We start from the raw sequence: 23,105 nt of genomic DNA, 5'->3' as shown, positions 1-23,105 counted from the left end.
CGATGGAGCAGACGTTCCATTACCCGACCATGAAGAAGTTCGAATAGCAATTGCCCGCCTCAAGAACAACAAAGCGGCAGGGGCCGACGGACAACCGGCCGAGCTATTCAAACACGGCGGCGAAGAACTGATAAGGAGCATGCATCATCTTCTTTGTAAAATATGGTCGGACGAAAGCATGCCCAACGATTGGAATTTAAGTGTGCTATGCCCAATCCATAAGAAAGGTGACCCCACGATCTGCGCCAACTACCGTGGGATTAGCCTCCTCAACATCGCATATAAGGTTCTATCGAGCGTATTGTGTAAAAGATTAAAGCCCACCGTCAACAATCTGATTGTACCTTATCAGTGTGGCTTCAGACCTGGAAAATCAACAACCGACCAGATATTCACCATGCGCCAAATCTTGGAAAAGACCTGTGAAAAGTGAGTCGACACACACCACCTCTTCATCGATTTCAAAGCTGCTCTCGAAGCACCAAAAGGAGCTGCTTCTTTGCCGCGATGTCTGAATTTGGTATCCCCGCAAAACTAATACGGCTGTGTAAACTGACGTTAAGCAACACCAAAAGCTCCGTCAGGATCGGGGAGGACCCCTCCGAGCCGTTCGATACCAAACGAGGTTTCAGACAAGGCGAAGCACAGAAAATGGGTCTGGTAGTGAACGAGGGCAAAACGAAATATCTCCTGTCATCAAACAAACAGTCGTCGCACTCGCGACTTGGTTCTCACGTCACTGTTGACAGTCATAACTTTGAAGTTGTAGATAATTTCGTCTTTTTAGGAACCAGCATTAACACCACCAATAATGTCAGCCTGGAAATCCAACGCAGGATTGCTCTTGCCAACAGGTGCTACCCCGGACTGAGTAGGCAATTGAAAAGTAAAGTCCTCTCTCGACGAACAAAAGCTAAACTCTATAAGTCGCTCATAATTCCCGTCCTGCTATATGGTGCAGAGGCTTGGGCGATGACAGCAACCGATGAGTCGACGTTACGAGTTTTCGAGAGAAAAATTCTGCGAAAGATTTATGGTCCTTTGCGCATTGGCCACGGCGGATATCGCATTCGATGGAACGATGAGCTGTACGAGATATACTTATGACGACATTGACATAGTTCAGCGAATTAAAAGACAGCGGCTACGCTAGCTAGGTCATGTTGTCCGGATGGACGAAAACGTTCCAGCTCTGAAAGTATTCGACGCAGTACCCGCCGGGGGAAGCAGAGGAAGAGGAAGACCTCCACTCCGTTAGAAGGACCAAGTGGAGAAGGACCTGGCTTCGCTTGGAATATTCAAATGGCGCCACGTAGCGAAAAGAAGAGACGACTGGCGCGCTGTTGTTAACTCGGCTATAATCGCGTAAGCGGTGTCTACGCCAATTAAGAAGAAGAAGAAGTTTTTGATTAAATTTTTTTAATCCGTAAATAAATTTTTCAAACTAAATTAATTCCCTTTAATCATAATTAAATTTTGATTAAATTAATTTTCAATCATTAATTAATCAACGAATTGCGAAAAAATTAATAATCGAATTAATTAAAATATTATTTCAATTGATTATTAATTTTAATCCCTTTTTAACAGCTCTGCATATAGTACACCTCCACAATCACCGGACCTGAGTCCTATACAAGGTGCGTTCCAAAATAAACAGGACTTTAAAAAAACAGAGCAAATGGTTTTTTTCACCAAAATCAATTTATTTTATTCAAAATAGTATCCTGTTTCAATACAGCTTTTTGCATGGTCCAAAAGCATGTCGAACGAGTGTTTTAGCTCGTTGGCCGGTATGGCCGCCAGTATGCTGGTGCAAACCTTTTGAATGGTCTCTATGTCTGCATAACGCTTTCCTTTAATGGGCGAACGCATTTTTCCGAAAAGGAAGAAGTCACACGGCGCCATATCAGGTGAATACGGGGAGTGGTTAATGGTTAAAATGTGATTTTTGGTCAAATAATCGGTCATAAGCGTCCTTCGATCGTTGGATTCTAAGCAATTTTTGGTCGTCAGTCAATTTGTGCGGAACAAACCGTGCACACACCTTTCGTAAGTCCAAATGTTCGGTTAAAATGTAATAAATCGATGTTTCGGAGATGTTCAATTCCATTTCCGAAATTATTAAAATTTGTTATTTTTACTTTTATTTAACATTTTTGAACAAAAAAAATTCATTCATAAAAAAAAAGTTAGAATACCATTTTGATTTCAACTCTAAAATTACGTGGACAAAACATATGCAACTCCGAGTTTGAGTTCAAGTAACACTGTTATAGCGGTATTTTTCCTTTACTATTGTGCTTCCACATTATAAATAATGGAATATCGTTAGTTTTTGTAAATAAATTCTTTTGTTGATTACGCCAAAGAAACGTGGATTTTGTTTAATTGAAAATGACAGGAGACAATTTTGGAATTGAACTTTGGAAGAGAATTCTTTCTGATTTTGAGAAGGGAATGGCACAAAAAAGCATTTTTACAAAATATGAAATGCACAAAAGCACAATTTCACGAATAGTAAAAAAATCGTTACAACAAAAGAAGTTTTTGTTATACACCGAGGCGGTCGCGTTCGCAAAACGAGCCAAAGGACAGACAATTGAATAGTACAATTAGCGAAAAAATCCTGAAATTGTCTCATCACAAATAATTAAAGGTTCATATTTGCATATATCCACGAAAAGTGTACGTAGGCGCCTCTTAAAAGCTTCCCTAAGTGGTGGTCGTCCCTAGTACAAACCGATGGTTTCGGTAAAGAAAAAGCCAAGCGTTTGAAATTCGCTAAAGGGCATCTAAGTTGGCCAATTAGTAAATGGAAAACGGTTCTATTCAGTGACAAGTCAAAGTTTAACTTAATAGGCAATGATGGAATGTCTTATGTGCGAAGGCCAGTAAATAAAAAATATGATCCTCGTCATTGCAAGATAGCAGTAAGGCATGGTGGAGGAAATGTAATGGTGTGGGGCTGCTTTTCTGCTAACGGAATCGAGCCATTATATAAAATTAATGGATTTTTGAATCAATACGACTTCAAATGTATTTTAGAGAGTATATTGTTGCCCTATGCTGGATGGGAAATGCCATTCCGTTGAGACTTCCCACTGGACAATAGGGTGGGTCGATTCCGGACTTTTTTCGATTCGGGATTTCTAATAGTGCGGAAAAGTTGCCTTAGTACTTCCTGATTCCAATGCAACTTTTTGTTTTGAGATATGATTGCATCTTCAACCCCAACTCCGGCCTTGAAATTTCGGAAATTCGCCTAAAATCGTGAAATTGTCTACCTAGCGCCTGAAATACGCATCTCATTGCAAAATGTATAAAACAAAAGTTATTTGTCACGTCATTTGCTACCGAAATGGTACAAGTGATCATGGCCGTAGGACGAACCGTTCCCGAAATACGAGCGAAAAGGCGGCGCGCCACAGCGCAAGGTGAAAATTGTTGCAGCTCTCAGCTAACCTGTATTGGTCACCCAGAACCCACCGTGTGGAGGTGGCTGCTCTTCGGGTTCCTCCCAAGCCCAACCCAACCAACCAACCATATGTCAGGCTTGTTTTAGTCTGAATCTGTGTCAAATTTATTGATAAAATCAGATTTTGTATTAAACTTAGGCACTTGTTGCCTAGATTTCAGTGTAGAGCGTAAAAAACGATCACGAGATTGGGGGCCAATAACTTTGGAAGATGCCTCTGTCACCAGTTTGACGGTTCTCTCGACTGCCACGGTGTGAGAGGGGAATTCACTAAATTTCCATACCTCTGCAGTGTCTCCCGATAGCCTTTTTATGAGTTCTTCGTTAGAAAGTGAACAAAGAACTGGTGGAACAGTCAAGGTAATAGTCTTCCAGTTAATTATATCGTAATAATTATTAGCTTTGAAATTCAGCTTTGGCACTTTATTACATCTAACCCTTCCACTTACAGTGTCAGACTCTGCTTCTCTGGCTGCCAGAAGACGGTCAAGGGCCAACTTTCTGACTTCTATCCGTTCGTCAGTCATCATACTAAGGAGAATGTTTTCTGGAAGAGCAAAGAAAGCATTCTGTTGAATGGATGAATCGACAACCTTGCGCAGTTTAGCAGGTAAGTATCTCGACCTTTGAGTTGCAGCATAGAGATGGCGCGAGCCATCTTTGATTGAACTGTTGAGTCTTATTGAGAACCACAAAGGTGAGTAAACTGCAAGTATGTACTTGACCAAAATCTTTATTTGCTTTGTTGGTTTGTCAGTAGAAATGTATAATATCAGAATTCTATTTGCACAGGTGAGCCAGCGAGATTTGCACATGTTACCTGGATGCATCGACGCTAAATCTGAGGAATATTGACCGGAAATAACAGCTTCTGATATTTTATAGAGATAAGCTTGGTCTGTGCTAAGTTGGGTCGGATTAATAACCTCAGAAGGAAATTGGCAGGATGGAAAACTTTCAAATTTGACAACGGGCAACGGGCGAAATGGAAGTTCGTTGAAATGTAGAAGACAAACAACCCACTGTGATGGCCTACCTATTCTTTCTTCTAGTTTCCTAATGATTCCACCTTTCCAACTTGTGTTCGTGTTGGTGCCATCAGCACCGACAACTTCTAGACGTTTCACATCAACTGAATTGTCTTGTAAATGTTGCCATATAGTTTGCGTCTCATCCTCAGCTGACCCGGAAGGAGAGGTGACGTGGCCAAAGTAATGACAATCAGGTTCCGCTATAAGAGAAATATGTTCTTCTTTTACAGTGTCGCGGTAGTACTTTTTACCTTCGCTGACTTGTGTAAGTGTATTGTCTTTGCGGCCGTCAAAATACAGCCCATATACAGAGTCAGTACTTTCGGTGTTTTGGAGCTTAACTCCAACACTTTTTTTGCCCGACTAATCTTGCATTAGTCAGTGACAAAGCTAGCCTGATCCTCTGTTTGGCATCCAGAAAAGCAGATGAAACATTCAAGGCCGCTGCTCTATCACTTACTCCAAATCTTTGGGCAGCTAAAGCAGTGTGTTCTAATACTAGTGTGTTTTGTTTAGTTTTAGAGGATGGAAGAAAAAATTCACCATCAGCATCGTTTTTGGAAGAATCCATGTGCGACGCACCTACATTGTTGTCGTCTGTATGAGAGTCTGGCTGATTTGAATGGTCACGTTTTCTAGCTGATACTTTTCTGGTAAGTGTTGATGTTGAATGACGTTTTGAAAGCTTTTCTTTACTTTCATTTTTCTTTGTAATCTTTTTTGTTTCAGGTAGATCAACACTTCCAATGCGACCAATTCTTCTGGTTCTCTGGTCCAAAAGAAATGGTTGTTCATTTCTCTTCCTTTGGACAAGTGCAAGAAGAAAAATAAATGCATTTACAAGCAGCAAAGTCAAATAATTTTCCGGCAGAAGAGACAAAGTCGCCTCTTTTAGAGCTCAAACCTATTGGGTTCCTTAAAAACATTTGTTTAAGAGTCAGAAATTTCTTATGGTATGTGGTGAGCATTTGTACAACTCTGGTGTGTGAAACTATCGGAATAGATGACTTTTGGAAAGTATTTTCAACCTTTTTTGCACCTATTTCTGTAACCTCTTTACTCCTAGTCGCCCTATACGAAATCTTTCAAACTGATAACACAAAAGAACATCCTGGTAAGTAGGTAACTGGGACTCAGAGAGATTGTACGGATATATACCAAACACAGGACATTTCTGTCTAAATTTAAATTTACATACAGACATTTTGAGTTCTGTGTTCTGTTGAGAGAATATAAGTGATAGCACTCGGCGAAATCAACGATAAGAGTGAAGGAACTCGATGAAAAAATATTTATGTGGAGAGCAGTCCGAACGTGTCGTATGGCGCAGGGAAATTAATAAAGTGATAGAACTCGGCGAATTCACCGACAAGAGTGAAGGAACTCGATGAAAAAATATTTGTGTGGAGACCTATCCGAACGTGTCCTTTAGCATAGGTGAATGAATTTGAGTGATAGCACTCGGCGAAATCAACGTCAAGAAGTGTGGCCGCAAGCCGATTTTCACCACGCGCTGTGGCGCGCCGCATTATCGCTCGTATCTCGGGAACAGTTCGTCCTACGGCCATGATCACTCATACCATTTCGGTAGCAAATGACGTGACAAATAACTTTTGTTTTATACATTTTGCCATGAGATGCGTATTTCAGCCGCTAGGTAGACAATTTCACGATTTTAGGCGAATTTCCGAAATTTCAAGGCCGGAGTTGGGGTTGAAGATGCAATCCGATCTCAAAACAGAAAGTTGATTTGGAATCAGGAAGTACTAAGGCAACTTTTCCGCACCATTAGAAATCCCGAATCGAAAAAAGTCCGGAATCGACCCACCCTACTGGACAATGACCCAAAGCAATCGGCTAAAGTAGTGTCAAGTCTTGGTTTGAAGCAAACAAAGTTAATGTTATGAAAAGGCCACCACATTCCCCAGATCTCTACCCTATTAAGAACTTTACGGAGCTGGTTAATAGGCGCGTAGATAGGACTAATCTTAAAAATAGAGATGAACTTTTTAAAGAACTTCAAGAAGCTCGGAAATCGATTCTGATGAAAATCATAGAAAATTTAATTGCCTCAATCCCGAGAAGATGTGCGGAAGTGATAAAAAAACAATGGATTTGGAACAAAATATTAGTAAATCCTATTATTTACCATTGTTTCCAGAAAGTTGCATATGTTTTGTCCACGTAATTTTAGAGTTGAAATCAAAATGGTATTCTTATTTCTTTTTATGAATGAAATTTTTTTGTTTAAAATCGTTAAATAAAAGTAAAAATACCAAATTTTAATAATTTCGTATACAATCGACGGTCTGCAAAGGTTATTGGTGAAATATAAGTATACACTTTTTCTAAACTAATGTATTAGTTGCATATGTTATATCCACCACTGTACATATGTACATAAGTATATTGTTTTTCTTCAGTTTAACTTATTTTTTTATTCGGTTATATTTACGTACAGTATTTGAAAAGAATTAGTACAAAAAACCAGCAAATTCAATCCGAAAACAAAGAAAAAACCACAGAAACAAATATCATTAAATTTTGTTAGTGTCAAGAAACTCTTTTCACAAATGATGACAGGTTTCTGATACTAAGTATATTAAGTAATAATTTGTACAATTAATAATTAGTATGATAACCTTTAGCATTTATAACACATTGTAGTTTTTTTTTTCCATGGAATGAATTAACTTTTCCATATCGTAGCTGCTAGATATATTCTGCCATTCTCCAGAATTGTGGTTTTAAGTGCTGTCATGTTTTTTGGCTGCCGTTTAGCGACTCTTTTTTTTTTTAAATACGCCCACAAATTTTCTGTGGTTTAAGTCCGGACTCTGAGCAGATGTATCTATTACTTTGCCGCAATTATATAGGAGCCACATCTTCACATTATACTCCTTATGTTTAGGGTGGTTAACTTGATTAAACTTAAAATTTGGCTTATTGTCTGTTACAAATCCAAAATTTACAGCACTGTTTAATAAATTGGCTTTTAAAATATTTAAGTATTGTTGCGCATCCATAGTGTTTTCTATGAAAGCCAAATTTCCTACTCCTTTACATGAGATGCATCCCCAAATCATGACGGACAATTTGCCAAATTTCACAGTAGGAATGATGTTACGTCTTTCTAGTGAAGTTAACGCCTTGCGCCACACTCTAGTAGGTCCATCGTTGTAATACAACATCATCTTGGTCTCGTCACAGAATATGACATTATCCCAATAGTTCACAGGTTCCGAAGTTAGCTTCATAGCAAACAAAAAACGTTTCTCAACATTTCGTGCAGACAGAAATGTTTTTTTGATTGCACATCTTGATGCACATACATATGTATATTCGTGTCGAAGAATGGATTGGTACAGTTTCATGAGAAACCTGAATATTGCATTCTTCGTTGAGCTCTTTCGTCAGAACCTTAACCGAAACTTTTTGGATTTCGATCAAGTTTCCGAGTCATTAAGCGTTGTGCACGTTTAGTAATTTTTGGCTTAGGGCCTCCGAGCAAAAAAAAAAAGTTAAACTGAAATAAAAAGCAATACATATACTTTTCTAATGAAGTTGAAAAAATGTGATTATTTTTCAAGTGTAAACTCATTCTTGACAAACTGTAGACGGCGCCACCAGAGGTTTAGATTCAAAAAGTCCTGTTTATTTTGGAACGCACCTTTTAGAGCACTTGTGGGCTCTGTTGGAACAGAGAACTCACATTCACACCATTACTAGCAAGGAGATGCTGAAAAATGTCATCCTGGAAGAATGGTCCAATATATCCGCAGAAAGGACAATAAAACTTGTACATTACATGCGTAAAAGGGGGTTATCCTACTAGTTACTAATTATTTTTATATTTATTGTCTTAAACATTTTTTATAATATGAGGGAAGACTTTCTCTGATGCCTATTTATGGAATTCATTACAAAAACTTTCCTATTTTTTTTAATCAAATAAAATATTGTTTAAAAACGTTTTGTGTTTACTTTTTACCGAAAATAATGGATATATACTTACATATGTAATTATTTCACAACCCTTTTATACTCTTGCAACATGTTGTTACAAAGTTTAATATTGTTCTTCACCATAATGGTTGTTTGCACCACCTAAACCTAATTAAGATAGTTTTGAAGTTATATATGTACATACATATGTATACTTATAAATGATCAGAATGATCAGACGAGTTAAATTTCGAGTGACTGTGTGTCTATTCGTCCGTTCGCCTGTGCAAGCGATAGCTTAATTAAATAACCATACACAATTTACACTTACATACATATGTATGTATGTATATCTCAATGAAACTTGATACACGTATTCCTTGGCAAAAAAGTGAAGAAGACTCCATAGATGGCCCTAATAGGACTACTGCCACACCTACAAAGTGCCATTAATCCAAAACGTATAAAATGCCATAACTTAGCACTAAATTAAGGGTATTTCAGCATCGAAGAACATCTGTGGGCTGAAAATTTTGTAAAAATGGCCAAATTCAAATAGGTCTGAAGTAAATACATACTTATCTTCAAATCATTAAAGCTTTAACAAACTTAGAGCACTCCCCACATAAACACTATAAATTAATAACTGTATACGTCAGATATTTTAAATTCAACTCTTTCGAAGGTACAAGGGAGCTCTGTAGGAGCCGTGGTCAAAATCCATATCTCGGGACCAACTTCTTTTAATCGAATTCGGTGTGTATTAGTTCCCTAACATTCTTACATTACGATGTGAACAGACGAAAACACGCTAACTTCCCATATAACCAAATTTGCATTCCATATGATTCTTTCACTTTTCACAATATAAATCAACCAGCCATGAATATGTTCGGATAAAACATTGCACAAATATTCCATTTGTGTATGCCATCTCTAGTCCAATTGGTAGCTCCATATACCGAGTAACTAGACCACACTTCACATGATGACATTTCGCCGAAAGTTTCAGCAGAATTCTTTACTAATAACAATGTATTTTTGTCTTTAAAACGGATAAAATCGGGTGAGAACTTGTCCATATACAACAAATTTCAACATATTTATTCTATGTATTCACTATTTCGTCGAACAACGAAGTTGAACCGTTTCGCTACATTTTTTAATGTTGCCAACATCGGAAGATATTTAGGTGGCTTTGACCTCTCGAATTTATAAGAGTAAGAAATGTTCTAACCTTAGCCCGTTCCTTACTTGTTTGACAATTAGCTTACGTCAGAAAGCTTAGCGGCTGCCCTAAGGTAATTAGGTACATACTATCTTATTGGTAGGTACAATTCCAGGTAAGCGGTTAAAAAATTCAATTCTAATATTCAATTTACCGGCCGACACTTAAGCACGATATTTAGGTTGTTGAGTAGATTATCTCACTAATCTATTAGGTTTAACCATACACAATTTACACTTGTTAATCTCTGAGGAGATTTGAAGCTAATCGAACCCTTCCTGTAAATGTAAGCAAACAAATGAGTTAAAGCAATGCATCTAAAATAAAAACCAAATTCGGTAAATAACTGTATCTCGATATTCCTACGTTATGGTACGAAAATGAACGAAATCAGACCAAAACCACGACTATTTCCAGTATAACTTACATTGTGAGTACAGTACCCGGAAATTGTAAATAAAACGTAAAATATTTAATAATTCACTAATATGTATGTACATATATATGTACATATTTATTTTGATCTCTTCAATACCATCCCCACCTGTTGTAATACACGCATGCCAACATTTTTTCCAGTCCTCGCAACTCTTTTGATAGTTTTTATTTTGGGATAGCCTTCAGCCCCTTCGTCGATTTTTGTTTTATCTCTTCGATCGACTGAAAACGGGTTCCACGAAGCAGTAATTTCAGTTTATGGAACAAAAAAAAATCACACGGAGCTAAATCTGGTAAGAACGGTGGTTGATGGATGGAAGGTTTTCATGCGTTGATAGATGGTATTCTTGCGTTTTTATACCCTGAAAAGGGTATATTAGGTTTGCCACGAAGTTTGTAAAGCTGCTCATTTGTCGGAACTGCCGATATCGGATCGCTATAATATATAGCTGCCATACAAACTTTCACATTTGACAATGTACATATCTTCACAAAAGTTGGCACAATTTGATTTCTAAAATAATAATGTAATATACGAAGAAACTGTTTAGATAGCATATACATAGCTGCTATACAAACTGAACGATCGGAATCAAATGCTTGCATGGGAAACTTCCTCATTTGACGATATATCTCCACGAAATTTGGTATGAGTTATTGTTCATAGAAATAATGTAATATCGGTAGAAATTGTTTAGATCGGCTCACTATAGCATATAGTTGCCATAAAACCCGAGCGATCAGAATCAAGGGCTTATATGGAAAACTTTCGCATTTAACGTGGTATCTTCACGAAATTTGACATGGATTACTGTAATAACATAATCTCTGAAAAATTGTTCAGATGGGATTACGATAGCATATAAGTAGCTTTCATACAAACTGGACACATAGTTACTAAAAGAAATGCACCTGTGAAGGGTATATTAGCTTCGGTGCAGCCGAAGTTATCGTTTTTTCTTGTTAGCTTTAAATTCGGTCATAATCGTGTCAAATTCATAATGCACCAAACCACTAATATCGAAAAAACAATGGGTATCACCTTGATTTTTGAGCGGCTTTGGCGTGGTTTTTTGGCTTTGACTCTGAGCAAAACATGTTCTGTAATATTCATTAAGATAACTGAAATATTGGCCGGTATATCCAGTATAAAGCCACTTGGAAGTTCGAAAATCTTTATACGTGGTATATAGGGCATCAAGGCAGTATTGACTTGATTCAACCGATTTTTAATACACAGAGTTTGTCAAAAAAAGATTCTCTCTGAATTTCAATTGTATATCTCACACATTGACCGATTTTTTCGGTCAAAAGTCATTTACAGACACTGAGATACACATATTCGGTATCTAGGAGTTCGAACATTTTTGTTTGGACTTGGAGAACTTTTAATCATAAGGTTTCATACATAAAAGGAATTATTAGTGCAAAATTTGTGTAGTGCAAAGTGATGAATCAAATAGAATTTAAAATTTTGTTGTATGGGAAGTTAGCGTGGTTGATGTCCGATTTCACCCATTTTCGCACTGTGACATAGGAATATGAGAAGCTACATATGTACATAATACAGTGGGCACCAGGAAATAAAACTTAATAGACCATAATACATTTATTGCGGCTTTGTATTTCGATAGAAAATGAAAGCCGAGGTATAAAAGGTATTGTATAATATATGGACATATGTATATTTTTTTTGTATTTAAACTAAACGGAAAACTGCATACATCGTATCATGTCAGTTCATAGTGTTCCGACGATTGTTTGAATTGAAGTGAAACTTTGGGTAAACTATAAGTAAATCTACGAGTAAATCTATGCAATCATTGAAGCATGAGTTTGCATCACTTCTTGTATTTTCCGCTGATACGAACGTTCATAAACAAATCAGGTATAAGCTGATCTATGGACTATTATGTGAAATTCAATACCGCAGAAATTACTTAACCAATTTCAACCAAATTTAGTTGTGTGATTTTATCCTATTATTACTATTGCAGACTATGGAAATGGGTTGACAACCAGGCGTACTTCCCGGATAACAAATTTTTAAAATACTTTCATTTTACGGTAAACAAATCAAATAGAAATAAAGTTATTAGAATACAATTTTGCATTATGTATTTAATCTAACTCACAAAAATTGTCGAAATCGAACCGTAACTATTCAAGGATCCAGGCAGCAAATATGTGGACACCAGTGCATATGGCTAAATTTTTACCGAATATGTCGGTAAATTATGGTGAAGAAATTCGGGAATAGTATAATTGTGATAACAACGCGCTCTTGTGTCAAAAATTGTTAAAATCGGTTCAAACTTCACCCCCAAACACCTAATATAACTATTTTCGAACTTACGGTGGACTTTATACCGTATCCATCGGTCAATAGGTTAGAAATCTTAATTAAATTCATAATCTCTTCCTAATAATAGTGTATCTTCTTGCCTGTGATGCCCAACCTATTCCAGTATGATAGCGCTTCAAAATTAGCGTTTTGTGTGACATTTTGCTTTGTAGCCAGATCATTCAATAAACACATAAACTTTTTAAATATAGTACTTATTTATCATTATATGGATTAGCTCTGAAAAGTTCGTACTTTTAGTAGTTGTTTATTGAAAGGAGATGATTTGCTACATCACAACATAAAAAAATTCATCAAATACACTTAAATTTTGAGTTTTCCTAAATTTCGTTCCTTTCACATAAGTATATTTTTAGCAGAATTTCGATCTGGCCTTTCCAGTCATTCCAATTACTAGGAATAAAGAGATGTCCAACTTATTCGAGTGTGAGAGCGCTTCAAAATTAGCGTTTTTTATAACATTTTCCATTATGGCCAGATTGAACAAAATAATAATTTGTGGGCATTTAAATTGAAACACCCAACAATTAGTACGAATAAAAATTACTATATAGTGGTTATTTATTATATGGAGAAACTATTTAAATCTTTTTAAAGTATATTAGAACAACTGACTTTTGACCTTTCAATACCTAATGAAAGGATTTAAGCTTGTTAGCTCTCAATCATTAAATGTTTTTAATCATTTTCCATTGAAAATAATACTATGATGCTTCAAATTACAAAACGTTTCATCAAATATCTTTAAATTTCACAAATTTATTTAATTTTCATTGTTTTACATTTTTTATAAGTGGTCTTGAACGATGCAACAAATCCCTCCGTTTACATATTTTTTTGATAAGATTTCAATCTGGCCATCGCTCGTTTCCAATTGATAAACGTCAAAACCTACTGAACTCGATTAACTGTCAAAGTTCAGTAGGTTTTGACGTTTAGCAATTGCTCTCTCACTGGAAGTGATTATCTCTGAAAATTACGATACGCCAGTCAACTGTCAATGACAGGTAGTTTTCTCTCATTTCCAATGGCAAGGGAGTCGTCTTATTATCTTTGCTTCTTGTTGTGTGGTGTAATAATTTAAAATTGTTTAAATTTGAAAAAATTTTAAAATGCCACGAATTCGAAAATGTTGTGTGCGTGGGTGTAATAACGATAACAAAAAGTGCAATGTGTTCATTTGGCCGAAAAATGAAAAAATCGCAAGAAAGTGGTGCCGAAATCTAGGCTTCGAGGGAAGAAAAATAGCCATCACAAACACGTTTGTTTGTGCAATGCATTTTGAGGATTATGCACTAGGGGCTAAGAGATTAAAAATTGGAGCTGTTCCTACTCTAAAACTTGGTAAATAACTATTCATCGTAACATATTTAATATAAGTATGTACATAAATGTTTTGTGATATTTCCAGGGTCAATATATGTGCATATACTATATGTACATATATACATATGTGTATATAAGTATGTATGTTTGTATATTTATGTAGACTCACATGCAATTTCTTTGCTGTTGGCGAGATTTATTTCATGTGAAATTTTTTTGTTTATATTCGCATAATATGGAAAAATCACAAGATATATGTACATACTTATGTATGTATGTAAGTATACAAGATCACAAGATACATACATACATATGTACATATGTAAGTACATACATAACTATTAGTACGTTTATATTATAATAGAGTTATTAGTACAATTCTTAATTTAAATATAAATTATGTTTAATAAATAATTATATAGATATATTATTTACATACCACATAATAATAGGAAAATCTGATGATGCTGTTTACTTGTCAATAAAGAAGAGTAATGAAGTACGGACCTGCTGTGCTAAGGGATGTCCATCGGATGAAAAAGGCATACTTTTTGCATTCCCCGATGATGAGATTGACTTCGATAACTGGGTTTTAGCGTTAAAAATAAGTACATCATACTCCGACCGAAGAAAGTTATTTATTTGTGACCGTCATTTTGATGTGGACTCTATTATAAATAAGAAACTTAAGGAAGGAGCTATCCCGAAGCATAATTTATTTTATGAAACTGTAGGTAATTGTAGCAGCTTTTCTTCGAATAGAGTCCTTCAACCTACTAAACGTCAGTAGTCATATACTAATCAGAAAGGATAGGGGAATACTTAAGTTTGGAGGACTTCCAATTATATTGGGATCTCGAGGTGAAACGTTAACAATACAATGTTTCCTCCAGCCTTGATTCCTCAAAATGTGTCCAAGAATCTTGCGCATGAATTGCGCGAGCTTGTCAGCAGAGTGCTGATAAGCAAAATCAACGCATAAATGCGCTCAGGTAGGAGAACAGGATTTTAAAACAAGAATTATTTGAGTTAAGGAATTGGGCAATTATTACATCCAAAAATTGCTGATGAGAATGCAATAAGTCTTGGTAGAAAGAGTGTGAATTCATAAAGTACATAAACTGAAGATTAGAACAATTTAGCGCATTTAAATAATTTAAAATGTCTAGGAAATCTTCAAGCACGAACCAATCTGTGCAATACTAATCGACGAAATTGTAATTAAAACATTTTTTTTAATAAAAGTAATGTCATCGACGTTTTCGTTAACAAAGGGGACGGGGAAAAAGGAATAAAATGCAGCCGACAAATGCAGTTTTTTCTATGTTAGCCTACGTGAAAAGTTCTTTGCCTATATGACTACTGCCATTTGGTTAAGTCGGTTAGGAAAAATTTCTTAAAGGAAGACTTTAAAATTATCGGTGCATGCAATCGATGGTGGGAGTTATAATTGTAAAATATGTCTGTAGTTGAGATGCTCCCACAATGTGGAACCCACATATGTATGTATGTATATATGTATGTATATCCCAGTAATTAAAAAAATGGTCCTTTCAAGATGGCATCGACATGGAATTCAGGCAGGGATTATTACGTACTATTCAAATGCGCCAAAGTGACATACATAGTATGTAATTGTTTGTGAAGCGCATGAACGACTTAATCGATTGCAATATTTATCATAACAATAACAGCTATGATGAATTTAACAATAGAAACCTCGGTTTTTACGGATAGTGGATAGAACTAAAAAATACTTTAGCGGAATGGTTTTTAGAAACTCTTTAATGCCTAAACTATCGACAACAACTGTTAAAATCTTTAGTAACAGTACTCTTATTTAAAAATGAGAAATGGTTGGTTGAAGAAAAGCTGCAAGAAAACATTTACCTACTTTAGAATAATAAATTAAAAAATTTAACAAAAGCAACGGGATTATGTAGTACTTATTTTGGATTAATGGCACTGAGTACAAGGCGCGTGTTTGTGTAAGTGATAAATCAATTCATTAGAGCGGGTCGCTTTTCTATAAAATCGCTTATAGGGAAAATGAAAATTTCCCACATACGCGATTTTTAAGTATTTTTGGCTCCATGTAAATCAATCCGCTCTATATATGTTCATAAACATTATTAATATTTATTTAATATTTTATTATTTTTTCTTCCACATTTAGATGTGCTGCCTTCATAAATACAGTTTGCAAAAATACGTTTTTTTCCTTGCGTAACAGTTGTTTAATTTGTTATGCTTTGATTTTTTGGCGGTAGAAATAACGGACACAACAACGTACATATGTATGTATGTAAGTATTGTTTTTATGAGGTAATTATGTATTTCATATATTTACAATTTATTTACATATATTTATAGTGATAAAAAGCGCAACCACGAAAGAAATATTATTTTTATGGAAGCAGAGTTTAGTGCCAAAAAATGAAAAGGAAGACGAGTTGAGCGAATATACATATTACGTGACATTAAGGAAATTTCAAACAAAATTCCATTTTATCGGGATCCGTCAAATTGGGGTATTTTTAAAAAGTTAGATGAGATCTTCGGCAGCCGCAGGTGTCTAGTAAAATTATCAGAAATTCGTTGTGGAATATTTAATAAACGAGGAACCAGTGGCATCCACCGATAATCAATCTGGCATTAAACCTTCGAATATCACCACTCCGAGAAGTGTTAGTATTTTATATTATAAGTAAAAGTATCTTAAGTCAGATACTTTTACAATGAAGAAATTTTCGGATTTAGAGAGAATGAATCCAAGAAAATTCTTACCTTGCTTCAGAAAATTGTTGAAAATTCACAATAATATATGTACTTAAGTTGAATCGTTTAAGTGAATTCGTTTAGATGTGAAATAATAAATCTTTGAACCACATTTTTTTCAACGACAAATGCTTGCTGCAAAAATTGAGTTTAGTTTAGAAGTTACTATGTAGTTTTTTTATGTATTTAAAATATACTTACGTTAGTAGAAGATAGTTAAAATTAATTTTAATTGTAGTGCAGTTTTGTTGCACATGATGTGGTTATTTAAAAAAAAAACACATACGTAATAGAAAACATTCGTGAGCATTTGTAGTTGATAAGAAAGAAAATTCGCAAGTCATGTGCAACTAATTCTAATTTTCCTAATTTAAAAAGCAAATAATTTATATTAATTTATTAAGTCTAATTCCAGTGTTTTCTATTTTTCCATATAAATTTTTATTTACGTTAAGAATTAATGAGTACTTGTTATTTTAGATTATATGTGCAAACATAAATTTTTAAAAATAAATTGATTTGCCTTTAATTTTATCATATTTGAGGTTTTGCCACTAGATAAGTTAAAAATTTTTTGTTTTTACCACCAGCTGGTGTTCATTTCGTTTAGGTATAGCAGCCAAAAACAGAAATACATATGTACATATGTATGTAAGTACATAAATATGTACATAAGTGGCCGAATTTGGCATGGTCTTTTTTTACAGCTGTAGGCATTATATACATACATACTTATGTATGTACATATTTTGTTTTGCGCTTGCCCGACTTTCAATGTGAGTGACTGTATGTACATATGTACATACATACATATGTAATATGTTCCTCAATATGCATTATATTCTATATTACTACAAGGAATACTTCATTCATAAATCTAAGCGTTCATATACCAAAATAAGTACAAACGATTAATCATCAACGGATAACAAATAACAAATAATGATTTTTGGGCATGTAAATTAGAACATCCAACATTTATTACGATTGAAAATTATTATTTATTGAATTTTTAATATATGGCGAAACTACTTTAATCTTTTTTTTATTATTTTATGGTATATAGTATTAAAACAACCGATATATGTATTTAAATTTCGCATTTTCTTTAATTTTCATGGTTTTAGATTTTTTATTAGCGATCTTGAACGGCGACAATCCCTCCATATATTTTTGGTATAATTTCAATCTGGCCGTTCCAGTCATTCCAATTGCAAAACGTCAAAACCTACCCGATACCAGCGGAAGTTTGGTAGGAGAGCGGTTCTCACATTTCCAGTGACTGGAGAGTTGGACATCTCTTTACCTTTGATCATGAAGTGCTGAACACACAGAGCGCGACAGACTGCAACCGACATCTGTCAAATATTAAAATACACACGTTCTAATGAACACAGTTGTTTAGACAGCTGCACGACTACACGACATCTGGTTCTCAGTTGTCGCTCTCACTAATTTTAAAATATTTTTAAATTTGCCAAAGACAGTAGAGAGGAGAGGATGCCATAAAAATGTAAAATGTAACATTATTCAAGCCTCTAACAAACCCGAAGTTATTTTGCAAAGAGAAGCATAAAATAGCTCTGTTATATCATTTGTAATAACAACTGATAATTTAAAATAAATAAATTTTCATCCATGGTTTCGAAATTTAAATTCTTGTGGGTGTTTATTTAAGTGAAAGAAAGAGTGTGTGTTTTGATAATTTGGTTACGGGTGCCCTTACAAGTGCATGAGTGTGTTTTAATGAGCGTTTGAAAAACTACGCTACTCTCGTAGCATTTCATTTTACTCTTGCTACCGCTCTCACTTTGTTGGGAGCCACAGCGTAGCTTTAGCATAACAATGTAAAGCATGTGCTCTACTCTGCTCCGAGTTTTGTTAGGTAAAAAACTATAGCTGGAGCGGGAGCAAAAAATTAAATTCTGCGCTATGCTCTGGCGAAGCGGTAGCAAAAAATTGGGAGCGGTAGCACAGCAGAGCAAATGAAAATTTTCATGTGCTACAACTCCCGAATGTGTTTGTTGTTTTTTTTTCTTTTTTTTTTTTTTTTGCTATTTTCTGGCCTTTACAAGTATGGTACAAGTTGGTATATAAAAGAAAGTCGTTTGTAACTCAAGAACGGCTGAACCGATTTGGCTTAAAATTTGTGGGGAGGTAGTTTAGAAGCAGGGTAAGGACATAGGATATATTTTATCTCTTTATGCTAAATTGCAATACAGCTCATAAATACAAAAATTATATTTCAAATCATAAGCATTTGTTCAAAATTTCTGTAAGAATCATTTGAAAATTATAGTAATTCAAAAATAGAAAAGAATAAGTAAAAATTTTCATTTCCAAACTTCCATTGGAGTATTGATAAAAAGGTTTATTATAATTTTAGATATACAGAAATCTTTTCAATTCTTTGCAATATACATTGAAGTATGTATATGCGTACAATTTCAAACTGATTCTTCCTAAAAAATTATAAAATAACTAAATATTGGGAATGGTAGAATAGAACTAAAATTTTCAGGGAATTTTTTTTGGGGTATTTCCAAGGAAATTTCGTGACGGGACTGAAAAAATTAATAGTTCAAAAAAAAAAACACCCTAATGTATATAAAAAGGGGGAAAGTATATGTACATAGTTAAAATTAATTTCGAAAATTCATAGTAATTGAGTATTGTAATACATTTGGAATAGATGTTTTTGGTAATATAAAATTGGTAAATATTTTACATAATAAAAAAAAATGTATAATTTATTCAATTATTATCTAATTCACTTTATTAATATATTTCTTAAAATATTTGATTTTAGATTTATAAAGGCAGTTGACGCAACAAGTGCCAAAATGATTTGCATAGCATTGTTTTGTTTGAATTATTCAATTAATTCAAATATTATGCCAGAAAATAGCAAAAAAGAAAAAAAAACAACAAACACATGCGGGAGCTGTAGCACATGAAAATTTTCATTTGCTCTGCTTTGCTACCGCTCCCAATTTTTTGCTCCCGCTCCAGCTATAGTTTTTTACAGGAATAAGGGGATGTTAAACTTATTCCAGTATGAGAGCGCCTCAAAATAAGCGTTTTTTATAACATTTTCCATTGTGGCCAGAACAGAAAAAAAGCTATTTTTTGGGCATTTTAAATATGTAAAACACCCAATTCGCATTTTCCACACCACCTATGAGGTATGCAAAATGGCGCGTTACCGAAGTTATTTTTGGGTGCTCGGTTCCCCAGTAGGCCTATATCACCCATTAAAAATTTATTTACATAAAAAAATGAAAAAAACATAACGATAACAATTCATATACGAGTATAAAAGTATAAAAAAAGTAACAAAAACAATATCACTTGATATCACATAATAATACTATACGAGTATAATACTTAAAACTATAAAAATAAACGTACTATATATAGATACAAATGCCAATATTTAAGCCCCAAATTCTAATTTGTAATTAAAAACTTTCTATTCTTTATCGCTCTAACTTTAGAGCCTCTTAATGCGAATCTGCTTAAAAAGTATTATTTTAGTATAAAATATTTAGCTCATTGCAACCACTAGAAAAGGAAGATAAAAACTACAAATGAGAAACACACAAAATTTTATTCTTAAAATTGGGTAGAGATAAATCTTTATTTAAAAATTTAGTCACAAAATAAATTCTAATTCTAAGAAATAGAGCAATAACTATCTTTGGGTCACAGTCTTCACAACACAAGAAGGGCCTAACATCTTTTAATTTAGTAAAAAGCATTTCTCCTAATCCTATTTTATGACAATTTCTGTCAAATTCCTCAACAAATTTTGTTTCTAAATTATTAATAAATGCAACAAATTCTTGAGGCGGCTTCACTAAGTTGCATTTATCTATCTGGTTTTGGTGTATGAAGATGAATTCATCAGAAGGAATTTCATCTCCTAAATAAGGTAATGGCAGGAGGCATGTGTGCATTTTAAAAATTTTCAAATAAAGGTAGCCGCAAAAATAGTTAAAAGCATTTTCCTTTAAAAAGTTAATTTCTAAACTACTATCTAAAGTAATGGATCTAACAATGGAGTGTTCGGGCCGTGGTAAACCCTGGAAATCCTGCCAAGAAAGGTCACTTAAAACGGAATCATTGCACACATTAAGAAGAACATTATGGCTATGTTCTGAAATAACTGTGGCTTCGGGTTCTAAAGGCAGCTCACAGTTACCTTTTGTTACGATATTTACGTAACGTAAACCCCACGACTTCCTAAATAAACTAGAGAACATGAAAGGTGTAACTCTAGTACCTCCCCTACTTCTAATCTGACCAAAAAAACGCTCTAAGCTGTCCTGACATAGTCGTCTTGTCTTTAGGTAAGGAAATCCTGAGTGTGACAGCAATCGCCACAATCGTCTTAAACTATTAATATTAATTAACCACCCCTTAATAAAATTGAAATTATTTGTTGTGTTGTTTCCTAACTCATCTACGACCCGAATTGTTTTTAAAACTTTTTCTGCCTCATCTAAAAACTGGTTTTGCTCTGGGGAACTTATAAAAACTTTTTTAGTGGGTACAATGGCCTCAGTGAAACTACTATTAAAGATATCGAATAATTTATTGAAAAAAGAAACGAAATCCGCGGTATTAATAAAGCTCATACTATTTGAGCTTAAGGCTCCCGAGCTGTAAAGAGAAAGCATACCTGAAGCGACCGTATTACTTAACACTTGAGACGCTAATTTACCTTTCATTTTTTGAAAGGTATTGTGGTAAACATGAGCATCGGTTAATTTATGCGCACACCGATAACTCTACTTAGAGTCCTGTTTATAAAAATGGACTATATCTGACCAACATACGCGACTATTTTTATAATCAACTTTATTTTTCATATTTTGTAAGCAGTTTCGACTACATTTTAATAAGTGGAGGCTATCGTAAAAAAAACATATTTCCTTACCATTAACGTTGAAAAAAGGCCGTGACATTGAAACACCTAACAAACTGGCTAAATTTTGAAAATTGGTACCCTGGTCACAAACAAAATGGCAAGGAACTAGCCCTATATTTCTTGAGGACATTCCCTTTACATGAGCCTCTAATAAAGAAATAAGCTAACGAGTGGGACCAAGGTTCCCCACCTATACCTTGCACCATTATGGTCATTGCAGTTGTGGCTATTCTAGATGTGCGATTTTCATCGCCATAATCTTCCAGACCTATCACCCTATCAAATTTCCTATCATACTGCAAATGACATTTCAGTGACATTTCATCACAAGAAACTGATATGAACTTTTGTTCGAAAGAAAATCCCTTACTCCTAATTTGTAAAGAATTTATGCTGCTTTGGGTGCAACCTGGGAAACGAGGCCAATCTGCGACAAAATTATGTAACGTAATTTCCGAGGGAAAACTAAGTTGGTGCTTTAGGTAACGGTAAGCGATTGGCGACAAAAAAAATACACCCAAAGCTAAAGTTTTAAGAAAACTATCATATCGCCGACCTTGACTTTGGCGATTACTATTAACAAAACTACTAATACAAGCACCTAACTGAGGAGGAACTTTGCTGCAAACTATCTCAAGAGGATCTGACTTTTCCCTAAATGAACTACTTCTTAACTTTTCCCTACATCTTTCTAATTCAGTTGCCATTTGGACCAACTGAGCTTTTAAACTCCTATTCTCCTGTTCTTTTTCATCTAATTTTATTTTTAAAATCCTGTTCTCTTCCCTTAATTTTTTTTTTCTATCTGTCCCTGCTGTCAGACCCCTACCTGTTTGCGCGGCTTTTTCATTACTATTTAGTAGTTCCTCCTCAAGAAGTGGCAGAGGCTCTAAAATATTATCGCGGTCTTCCCTTTCTAAAAGCGGAAGCAGCTGCCTCGATGCACCGTTTGCATTTGAGGCAGATCCTTCCATTTGGGGAAAAAAATCTTCAACGCCCATTTCAATAGGGTTTTCAAAAAAAGAATTTGGGGCGTTAAACATTGGCTCAATAACTAAATTTATATCCGGAACGGCTCTCGGACGCAATTTTTTTGCGTTACGCATTTCTTCAGAAAAATGCCGCTCACACGCAAAAATATGTTTAGGTGTTTTTTCATTTTGATCTTCAAAAACACCTAAACGTTTGAGCCAACATTTACGCCTATTAAAAGAAAATACGAAATGTTATATATACATAAATGTACATATAATCATAAAATATGTATAATAATAATAATAATAGTGCAAAAAGTGCATATTTAATGAATATTTAAAAGTACGATTTGTTTTTATAAATATTCTAAATATTCAAAGATAAATCGTTACTTTAAAATAATTTTTTTAGTTAATTAACGGCAATGGAAACAAATTGACAATTAAGCTCTTAATACGTAGAGCGCGACAGACTGCAGGCGACATTTGTCAAATATTAAAATACACACGTTCTTAAAGACATAGTTATTGAGGCAGCTGCACGACTACATAACTGTGTCCATAAGAACGTGTGTATTTTAATATTTGACAAATGTCGCTTGCAGTCTG

At 34.6% G+C, this 23,105-nt stretch overlaps 1 long non-coding RNA gene across 4 annotated transcripts; it reads left to right on the top strand.

Annotated features, from left to right (window-relative positions):
- Positions 1-13,506: 13,506 nt before the first annotated feature.
- Positions 13,507-17,926, top strand: LOC120771512. 4 transcript variants are annotated; one of them, XR_005704974.1, is made up of 5 exons: positions 13,507-13,829; positions 14,264-15,799; positions 15,988-16,116; positions 16,185-16,498; positions 17,792-17,926. It is a non-coding gene; the product is annotated as an uncharacterized LOC120771512 (long non-coding RNA). The 4 variants fall into 4 exon arrangements; XR_005704973.1 differs by lacking the exon at positions 17,792-17,926 and adding an exon at positions 17,717-17,758; XR_005704975.1 differs by lacking the exon at positions 17,792-17,926 and having other exon boundaries at positions 15,988-16,112; positions 16,185-16,868.
- Positions 17,927-23,105: the final 5,179 nt, after the last annotated feature.

This window comes from Bactrocera tryoni, chromosome 3, assembly GCF_016617805.1.
Source record: "Bactrocera tryoni isolate S06 chromosome 3, CSIRO_BtryS06_freeze2, whole genome shotgun sequence".
NCBI lineage: Eukaryota > Metazoa > Arthropoda > Insecta > Diptera > Tephritidae > Bactrocera > Bactrocera tryoni.
This window is presented reverse-complemented; position numbering and strand designations above follow the sequence as displayed.